Genomic DNA, 11026 nt, shown 5'->3' on the forward strand with positions numbered 1-11026 from the left:
AAACTCTGCATGTCGGCTTGGAGACTCTCTCGCTCATTCAGTACTTTCTGACGGAAACTCTCCTTTTCACTTTGAAAACTCTCCCTTTCCTTTTGGAAACTCTCTCTCTCAGCTTGGAAACTCTCTCTCTCAGCTTCGAAACTCTCTCTCTCAGCTTCAAAACAATCTATTTTGGTTTGGAGACCCTGTATTTTGGTTTCAAACTGTCTCTCCCTCTCTGGGATAGTATTGAATAAGGCCCAATAAGCATGAGCTAGACCCCAAATGATTTGTGCCTCCTCAGATTCACCAAAGCTGTCACATCCCTGACTCAAATATTCGCTTAGGCTCTCAGGATCTTCCAGGTGTTCAGGAGTAAAGTTCCATGACACCGGAGATGCCCATCTCTCTAAGGTCTCTCCCAATTTCCTCCACACTCCCTGCCACTCAGTATCCTCTGGCTTTGGAGAAGGCTTCCTCAAAAAATAGATACTGAGTGAAATGACTAGAATGATGAATAGTGCATTCAAGGAGATTAGCAACATGATCAAATGAGCATTCAGAAAATGCATCAAGGATTCAAAGGAGAGACTGGGAGATGGTTTTAAAATCCCAAGTTCTACAAAATTAGCAGCTTCCTCTGGAACTGTATGCCATATTGTATACATTTTTTTTTTCTCTTTACAAAGACAGGCTAGCAGCAGCCAGAAAAAAAAGTTTACAAAAAGTGCACAAAAGTTTACAAAATATCCCAGAGTATTGGCAGTCCGCCTGGACTTTTCAAGGTCATGTCTGCAGTTACAGCACCTGCAGTTATGATAACGAAGCTTTCTGAGAGCAGAGAAAGATTCGTTCTAAGAGCTAAAAAGCAATCTTAGCTTAGTTCTAAAAGCTAAAAAAGCAGAATTTTTGCCCTTAATTTTGCCTTAATTTTGCCTCAATTTTGCCCTTTGCATTCTCCACCAAAAAATGTCAACGGTTTACAGGTGTTAGGCCTGATTCCGTGACAAAGGGGATGGGGGACCCAAGGGCCCACGTCCCGGGAAAAGGGGAAAGGGGAAAAGGGTAGGGAGATGGCCCTGAGAGCAAAGAACAGCGGCAACAATCTGAGGAGAAACAAACTAATTTACTAAATAAAATATCGGAATGCAAAACAATACACTATAATACAATNTATAATTACAATTTAAGCTGATAAATCCAATACAGAGAGAGAGAATGTCCCAAAATCAAGGTAGGCCTTACTCTACTACCGACGATAAGACAGCTGGAGAGCGAGGTGCTGCCAAGACGAGAGACGGCGGAAAAAAAGGGACGAGGTCTCGTGATCTGCAAGTTTTTATACTGCGAGCTTTTATCTTTTCCCTCCGGCTGGAAATGGTAACAGAGGAGAAAAGTACCGTGGGGACTGTAGTAGTCCTTCTCTTCTGAGAACCGGGTATATCCACTACATGATGTTATGGTGTGGAATACCAATAACCGAAAATCACAAAACCATGACACTGGATGCTCACAATGCCATGTAACTTGCAAGCATTTGTCTCTCCACATAAAAACCTACTCTTCTACTTTTTAAATAATGTTTACTACTTTAGACCGAACAACAAAGAATGTGTCAGTAAAGATGGAAGTCTTATTAACAATGTGGGGCATACTCAGTCTTGAGATGCTGTAATCATGATTTTGTTTCTCTGTTACATAAAGAGTAGCCATTTATTCCTACACAGGATGAATATGAATTTCTACCAAATCTGAGTTCCTCTTTGATTACTGGATGATGAAATCCCTAATGAAATTTTGCTCCATCTATTCTTGGGTTAAACTTCCCAGCAACACAGACTGGGAAGTCTTTATTCAGAGCAAGATATAAGGGAAGATTCTGGAGCCAAAATAGGGCAGATCTTTCATACTGAAGACCTGTAGTATCTACAAACGAAAGTGGCAGAGATTTTCTCAATCTGTGACAGCAAAACTTCTTTGCCAACAATTACATCCATCTTTATAATCATGCTGGTGAATCCTCTTCACAGCAGCTGCAGAGGTAGCTGCAAGGAATATGTTTCTGCCCTAATAGTTATCTTCCTTTTATTTAATTTTTTTTCAGAGAGAAATCAAGAGAGGATTGTGATTCAGAGAACAGCTGATTGATTCTCCTCTTCCTGTTCTCACTCAGAGGCCACGGTACGTAAGCAGAAGGTCACAGGCAGTATGGGATGGAAGCCACGCTCCAAAATAAGTACTTTCCTCAGAATGCAGGCAGAGAGGAATATCAAAATATGTGCCTCTTCTTGTGTTCAAATCAAAGAGGAATTTGGCTTGAGTGTTACAAAAATGTTTTTGGACACTGAGTAATATCACAACTCCACAGTAAGAAAGTAAAAGAAATCAGCATCATTACATTTAATGACTCCTACATTTAAAAATATCTGTGAAAATTTGAAAGGTGCCTGAAGACTGGAGGATAGGCAGTGTCACTCCGGTCTTCAAAAAGGGCAAGAAGGAGGATCTGGGAAACTACAGGCCAGTCAGCCTCACCTCCATCCCAGCAAAGTGACGGAACAGCTTGTTCTGGGTGCCATCTCCAGGGAATTGGAAGAGAAGAAGGTTATCAGGAGTAGTCAGCATGGGTTCACCAGGCAGAGGTCATGCTCAACCAACCCAGCCTTCTATGATGTCATCACTGGCTGAGTGGATGGGGGGAGAGCAGTGGATGTAATCTACATTGATTTCAGCAAGGCATTTGATGCTATCTCCCACAACATCCTTATAACAAAGCTGAGGAAGTGTATAGATGAATGGATGGTGAGGTGGGTTGAGAACTGGCTGACTGATCAACCTCAGAGAGTTGTGATCAGTGGTGCAGAGTCCACTTGGAGGCCTGCATTTAGTGGTGTTCCTCAGGGGTTGGTGCTGGGTCCGGTCTTGTTCAACATCTTCAACAATAACCTTGATGAGAGGATAGCATCCACCCTCAGCAAGTTTGCTGATGATACAAAGCTGGGAGGAATGGCTGACACACCAGAAGGCTGCACTGCCTTTCAGTGAGACCTGGGCAGGCTGCAGAGTTGGGCAGAAAGGAACCAGATGAGGTTTAACAAGAGCAAGTGTAGAGTCTTGCCCCTGCGGAGGAATAACCACATGTACTAGAACAGGTTCGGGGATGACCTGCTGGAGGGGAGCTCTGCAGAGAAGGACCTGGGGGTCCTGGTGGACAACAAGTTGGCCATGAGCCAGCAGTGTACCCTGGTGGCCAAGAAGGCCAGTGGCATCCTGGGGTGCACTAAAAAGAGCGTGGCCAGCAGGTCAAGCGAGGTGATCCTCCCCCTCTACTCTGCCCTGGTATTGCGTCCAGTTCTGGGCTCTCCAGTACAAAAAAGTCAGGGATCTCCTGGAAAGAGTCCAGTGGAGGGCCACAAAGATGATAAAGGGCCTGGAGCACCTTTCTTATGAGGAAAGGCTGAGTGACCTGGGTCTGTTCAGCCTTGAGAAAAGAAGTCTGAGAGGGGATCTGATCAATGTCTATATATATCTAAGGTGCAGAAAGTGAAGGGATGAGGCCAGACTCTTTTCAGCAGTGCACGGCTATAGGACAAAGGTAAACAGCCACAAACTGAAGCATAGGAAGTTCCGCACAAATGTGCATGAGTACTTCTTCACAGTGAGGATGACAGAGCACTGGAACAGGCTGTCCAGAGGCTGTGGAGTCTCCTTCTCTGGAGACGTCCAAGACCTGCCTGGATGCCTGCCTGTGCAGCCTGGTCTAGGGAGCCTGCTTTAGCAGGGGGGTTGGACTCGATGATCTTTAGAGGTCCCTTCCAGCCCCTACAATTCTGATTCTCGACACAGTTAGTAAGGAAACGTAAAACATACAGCAATTGTTTGGAATTAAAATTCACATACGAATATTCAAGTCAGTCTAGGCTGAGTTTATATCCAATGAAAAATACAATTTCCCCATGCTTTACAGGCACTTGGATCTAATATGTATTTGACTACCCAGAGCAGGCAGAATTGTTTAATTTAGCTTTCTATATGCAACCTGTAGGTTAGGAACAGCAGACAGTACTCTGCAATTTTACTGATTGTTGTCTGTTTACCATAATTACAGAGATACTTTAAACTTCCGCATTTTGTTGTAGGCATAATATTAGGTAGGGAATAGCAGCAGAACATTTTGAGTAATCTGCTATTGTGGATACATCCTGTGGACTAGCTGGTGCTATATTTAGTCACTATGTGGTTAACTGTGACTAGACTGAGGATGTTATTTTTTTGTTTAGTGTTTGAAGCTGCAAACATTGTTGATTTTTACAGACTGAAATTGCTCAATTAAAAAAAGCTAAAAAATCTGAGTTTTAATGTAAAGTTACGTATATGCACACAGAGATATTTTCCTTTTACTGGTCTATATTGCTGTAGCTCAATTCAATTCATTTAAGTTTCTTTTGAAGTATGTCAGCTGAACAAGATAAAAATGTAAGTTCAAAGCCAATTCCAATATATCCATTATTAAGGGTATATCCTTAATATATTATTAACACAGATGTAACCGTATACATATATGTGTACATATATACATATGTACATATATCTATAGATACATAATTATATGCGCTAGCACTGCCCTGAAAGTAATGCCTCCTATTTTATTATGTTGGCTGACAACATCAGAGGCAGATGGTGGTGGTATGGCAGTAGAGGCTGAACCTTCCCACAAAAATTCCATTATATTTTGTTGCTGTGCAACAAATAGCAGCAGAGAGGCAGCCTGACAAAATGGCGTCTGACATGGAAGTGTGTATGAAGCAAAGCTGTGGCACTGAATTCTTCCATGTGGAAAAAATAGCATCCTTCAACATTCATTGACACATGCTGAACGTTGGTAGAAATAGAATGAAAGAAAGATCACTGTAAAGCAACTGAAATTTAAGAAAAGCATACACAAATCAGGTGCATTTACACTTGCTGTTCTTTAAAAAGGATTTATACATAATTTAAAAAATGTTTTAAATTTAGTTGTATTCCTACCTGCAAGGACTTGATTTAACATTTTGGCTTAAGCTGTGACTGCCATAACCTCTTAATTTTGTGGCTATCGTAAGTACCAGTTGCAATTGCAATCTCTGTTCTGAGAAATTCAGGAATTCCTTTTGTACAGGATCAGGAACCCAGAGGCGTGAAGAGGTAGGGAAGGAAACAATTATGCTGCCTCTCCATTTCAATCTAAGATAAATAAAATCTTTGTCCTATATTTTGTGTTGGCCAAACCCATATGACCTTGTAATGGTTCCTATGCTTCTCAGGGGCTCATAGAAAACCTAGCTGCATTTTGTAGAATCCAGAATGGCTGACATTGGCAGAGACCTCTAGGCATCATTTGGTCCAGCCCCCTGCTCAAGCAGAGCCAGCTACAGCAGGTTGCTCAGGGCTTTGTCAATTGACTTTTGAATATCTCCAAGATGGATACACCATGACCCCTCTGGGTAACTCACTCCAAGGTAGAAAGGTTTTTCTTATGTGTAAATGGAATTTCCTGTATTTCAGTTTGTGACCATTGTTTATAAATTGAGAAACACTACGAAGAGTCTCGTTTCACTCTAACCCTACTCCCCTCTAGGCTGAAAAATCCCAGTTCTCTCACACCCTCCTTGCACGGCAGATGTTCCAGTCACTGAATCATTATCATGGCCCTTTGCCAGCCTCAATCCACTAAGTCCATGTCTCTTGTACTTAGGCCTAATACTCCAAATATGGTCTTTCCAATACTTAGTAAAGGGAAAAGGTCATCTCCCTCAGCCTGCTGGCAATGCTCTTCCTACTGTATACACCAGGATGTTGTTTTGGCCTTCTTTGCTACAAGCCCACATTGCTGGCTTTTATTCAACTTGTTGCCTGCCAGTATGCACAGCTTATTTTTTGTGAAACTGCTTTCTAGCCAGTTGCCCCCAGCTTGCACTGGTTTACAGGGTTATTCCTCCCCAGGTACAGGAGTTTGTACTTCACTTTGTGGAACTTCATAAGATTCCTGTCAGCCTGCAGAGCTCTCTCTTAATGGCAGCATGACCACCTGTTGTGTCAATTGTTCCTCCCCATACTGTATCATCTGCAAAATTCCTGAGGGTATCCTCTGACCCATCATCTGGATCATTAACAAAGATACTAAATACTATGAAGTATTAGCTGTGGCACTTATCAGTATGACCACACTAAGAAGAAAATTAGCCTGGAAGTGGCTGCAATGGGTAATAATTATCTGCTTCTGTTTGTTATGGAAAATATGACTTTATAATTACTTTATAAAAATCACTTTTCTTCACCATCTCCCTCTATGCTCCTTCTCTTTCCAAGCAGGAAAAATCATACAGACTCTTCTTACCTGAGCAGCCTTCTTCATTTTCCTTTGTAATTCTTCTTTTTCATTGTTTTCCTGTCTGTCATGAAAACAACTTGCATTCCACACAAAAAGTTCATTTGTGGTGTAAGGGAATTGACGTCAGTACTGTTACACCCAGAATGATTTTGGCCCTGCATATTTATTATGCAATACTTTCAGATGCAGAACTCCATGATGAACAAATGACTGCCAGATGGGAGAGTAAGATCGACTCCTTTTTGTGAGGTCCATGAACATATTCCCATATGTTGACTGTAAACTTCCTCAGTGTACAGATCTATATATTCTTTAAGAATAACTATGCAGAAAATATTTTAAATGGCAATGTAAATAACAAAGGAAAACCTATATTTATTGCTTTTTAAAAAATAAAGCTCCTCAAGATTTCTTTCATACATCCACTACAGGCTCTTCCTTCCTCCGAGGCAGATAGTGGCAGCTCATACTGGCTGACTAGTTGGGCTCAAAGCATTACAGTAAAGAGGGCTGCATCCCATTTGGTGGCACCTAGTCACTATTGAGATTCTGTAGGGCTCCATTTTAGGGCCAATCTCTTTAATTTTTTTTAATCAATTATTTGGACAACGGATATGAAAGTACACTAAATTGAGAAGAGATGTTGACTTCCTCAAAAGAGGAGAGGTCCTGCAGAGAGATCTTGACAAATTAGAGTGGCTGAAGACAAGATGGAAAGCTGTACAAAGACACTGTAGTTGTAGATAAGAGTCATAGATATGACTTACAAAGCCATTGATTGGCTTTTCAAGTATATTCACAATATTTTTCAACGAATTACAGTAAAAAAGCTACAAAGCTTCCAAAGCATTATTTTACAGAATCACAGAATGGCTGAGAATGAAAGAAATCTCTGTATCCATCTGGTCCAGCAGCCTGCTCGGGTCAGGACACTCAGAACAGAGAGCTCAGACCCACATCCAGGTGGCTTTTTAAGATCTCCTCCAAGGAGGAGACCTTACAGCCTCTCGGGGCAGCCTGTAACAGACCTTTTCCACTGCCTGCACAGTAAAGAAGTGCTTCTTGGTGTTTAGACAGAACATCACATGTTCCAGTTTGTGATCATTTCCTCTTGTATTTCTGCATTTATTTGTCTATGCAACCATCTGAAAGTTCTGCATATTACACCTTGATTTCTTGGTTCTGGGTCACTGTAATCAGACACTTCACAAGTATATTTGACAAAACAGTGTTTTCTTTATGTTTATTTCTTCCCTTTATGGCAGACCTCCTGGATAGCTGGTTCATCTTGAAAAGATTTTCCCACCTAATGATTCACTTCACAATTGCTCTCTTGCCTACTTCCTAGATTCCTCTGGATATTTCTTCCGCAGTGAATGTGCTAACCTATGTAATTATTTTACAAAATAACTCAAGCCAAGTTTAATAATTAAATAAGAAAACTTATATGTCTGCTTGTCAAAGCAAAACGCATGTCATCACAGGCACATATACATGTAGGCAGGTTGAAATAATATTACTGGCAATCATTGTGTTTTATCTGAAGTGGCACAAGTGCATGTAACATGCAACACACATGGGTTTCAGTTTGACTGAGCATATGTGGTGGGCACCAGAAGCAGAGTTAGCACTGCACTGTGCCCTCCCCTTCACAGCTTTCCATTGTTGCATATGCAGCCTGAATCCAAGCTACGCATAATCGACTCATGAAAGATATCACCAGAAATCACGTAATGATATCAAAACTTTGAGATCTTATGGGTCTACATTATCAGCTGTCCAGGGCTTCTTGCAGCCTGTAGGCCACAAGTCAGGCATGCCTGCCCTAAATGATAACAGCTTAACCTGACTGCATGATATTAGCAGTAGAGTCTGTCTTCAAGCACTGTCCCATTCCCACTGCCCTCACTGTTTACTACCTGTGAGTTAAAACCAGACTAACAGATAAGAGGATTTTTACAAGTAGCACTATTCATGAACATCATATTCAGTAAGTGATAAATACAGCAACAGCATGAATCAATAAGAAAATTGTGATTTTAAGCCTTCCCCAGACTTCTTAACAGGGGATTTTGGCCTAAAATACCTAGACCACTAGAATTACTCAGTCATTCTAAGTATGTATGCGGCTTACAGTTTCTGCTATTATGTAGATATAGACGTTCACAGAAATTCAAGGGAATTAGCAAAAGCAGTGTTTGGACAGTAAACAGCAATAGAAGGTATGACTTTTCAATGTGAAGTGGTAATGTGTTTTGTTTCCCATACCTTTCACCAACAAGACAACATCTCTATTGCATTTCCACCCCAACCCTGCTGTCCAACACAGTATTTAATTTTTTTTTATAGCCTGGTCTCAATGCAAATAACAAAATAACCTTAAAACATCCAAGAAGATCAGGATATATTTCAATTACTATGTCTGTATTGTCCCAGTGATTAGTTCCTTCTAACAAGGATTTTTATTCTTCTTATTTAATAAGCTTAGAGCATACTAGATCTTGGTGAAAGTCATCCATAAGTCTGCCTGGAGCTCTGAAGTTTCGTACAGAATAAGGCTGAAGTAACCTTGTATTTCTAAATTCAGAAACTTCTAGGGTTATCTGGTCTAAGGTAGATTATTTAGAAGACTTCCGCTTTCCAATGAACTGTGAAATGTTTCCTCACCTTTAAAAGGTAAGCAGAAAACATGCAAAACATTATTTCCATACAATCTTCCCTGAATTATTTTTAGTTTTTAAACAATTTTGGAGAGTTGGACTTAGCTTAAGTCGTACGCAAAAAGCAAATGTCACTAAGAACTTCAGGATTGTGATGAATCTGCACCAAAATATCATTTGAACAAGAATGGAGGCTTTTGGCACAGATTCCAACTGTTTAGTATAAAAATCAGGCAAGAGCACACGTGAAAATAAGCCCATGCAGCTGTTGCTCTTCCTGAATGCTAAGCCTCCTTCTTTGGGATTATGTCAGATTTCCATCTCCAGTCTTTATTACAGCTATGAAAAATTGTACAAGATTCATAGGAAATAATTAAAGTAATTAAAACTTTAAAGCACCACTTCAGATAGATGGCTCAGGCACAGAGATGTTTAAGCCTGCTGTAGGAAGTCACAATTATTGCTGTTCATATCTTTTCAGTCAGAAAATATCTTAAATAAAACATGCTTTCCATACTAATCAGAATTACTATTTATAACTATTTGTTTCTCTCTGCTTTTTGACTGAAGAGAGAAGTGCATTCTATTCATGACAGAGAGTAGGTAAGATTCTGACTGAAATAATACTAATACAGTCATTCTCTAACATACATTGGGATGATGAAGGCAACAAAACCCTCTCTTGGCAATAGGACAAATAATTTGAGAAATCCAAAGCAGTGAAGTTAAGAACAAGGAAGGGGGCATAAAACAGAACTACAGAAGCAGAGAATCCCCAGGTGAAAAAATCACTCTTCGGTGGCTGAGCCCATTCTGTTTTTCACCTTAAATGTGTGTGTGGCTGGAAAACATCTCCCCTTATAGAGAAAGGCTCAGGCAAAAGAAGGTCTACATACCTAAGCTGAATTCAATCTTGAGATTTATTTCTAGTGAGTGTTCTACATCTGTATGTATAATAGCCAGTTCATCACAGTATTAGCAGCCCAGAGCCCTTCAAGAAAAACCCAAAACTAGAGCAGCAAAGGAGCTGTGGAAGAAGTTAAAACACCAGAGCTCTGGGAGCTGGGGAGTTGCACAACACATGCTTGCAATACCATTGGCTCTAGCTACCACTCTGAGACCATTAATTTCCAAGTTTTCTAAAAAAAGTAGAATATAAAAATGGTAAGACATAAGCAGTGGTATTTCTGCAGAACTCCCTTTCCTTATTCACAGCCATCATACAGTAACAAGTTTCTGAGATGAAATATTTGATATCCTATGGAACTTCAGTGAAGTCAGTGGAGCTATTTACAGTATAAATCAGATTCAATCTTACTCTAAGTGTTTCCTGTAGATTTAATGTGGTTATTACCCTCAAAACTCTCTAGCTGATCCCTCCTCCTTTTATTTCTGCAACTCATTTCTCACAGCTGTAGTATTTATTCAACATCCTCGGATGCTTGCTTCACCTCTGCTGCTTGTACAATTTGACCCTTTGAAGTATACTACTTCAAAAACTCAGACACATCAATTGAGGGACATTTTTCTCCTCTTTGCTCCAAATGAAGTGATTTCTGTTTAGGTAACTAAATACAGGTTTCCAATTATTTTTTTGCTTATGTATCTATCTTTGTCAGTGTATATATATATACACACACACAAACATTGTCTGACATCAGGGCCACAAGCAGGGGGTTGAACAGAAGCCAGAGTATTACTGATAAGGCATTTGGGCCATCAGTGAGGTAAAAGCCACTAGTTTATCAGCTCCTCAATGTTATTTTTGTTTGTCATGCTAGTATTGTTCTGTGCCTCTGTTATGTCAACCACAGTCAGGAAACTAGTCAAGAGTGGAGTGTCCTTGACAAAAAGTACATGTAGTTAAAGTAATTTTTTTTACTGTTAAGATGCAATAAAAGCAGTAATTGTTCATTGCTCAGATCCTTGTGGAGAAATCTGTTTTTAGAAGCACTGGCACTAAAGAAATGACCTAAGAGCAGTTTCTCATCTTCTCTATTTGTTCAGATTTTTGAAG

General features: G+C 40.3%; 1 long non-coding RNA gene across 1 annotated transcript in view; it reads left to right on the forward strand.

The window, feature by feature from the left end:
* Positions 1-2352, forward strand: part of LOC110402056 — a 9237-nt gene extending 6885 nt beyond the window's left edge. The window contains exon 3 of the long non-coding RNA XR_002440868.1: positions 2084-2352. This is a non-coding gene — a long non-coding RNA (uncharacterized LOC110402056). The remainder of the gene's footprint in view (positions 1-2083) is intronic.

This window comes from Numida meleagris, chromosome 6 (genome assembly GCF_002078875.1).
Source record: "Numida meleagris isolate 19003 breed g44 Domestic line chromosome 6, NumMel1.0, whole genome shotgun sequence".
Classification (NCBI taxonomy): Eukaryota; Metazoa; Chordata; class Aves; order Galliformes; family Numididae; genus Numida; species Numida meleagris.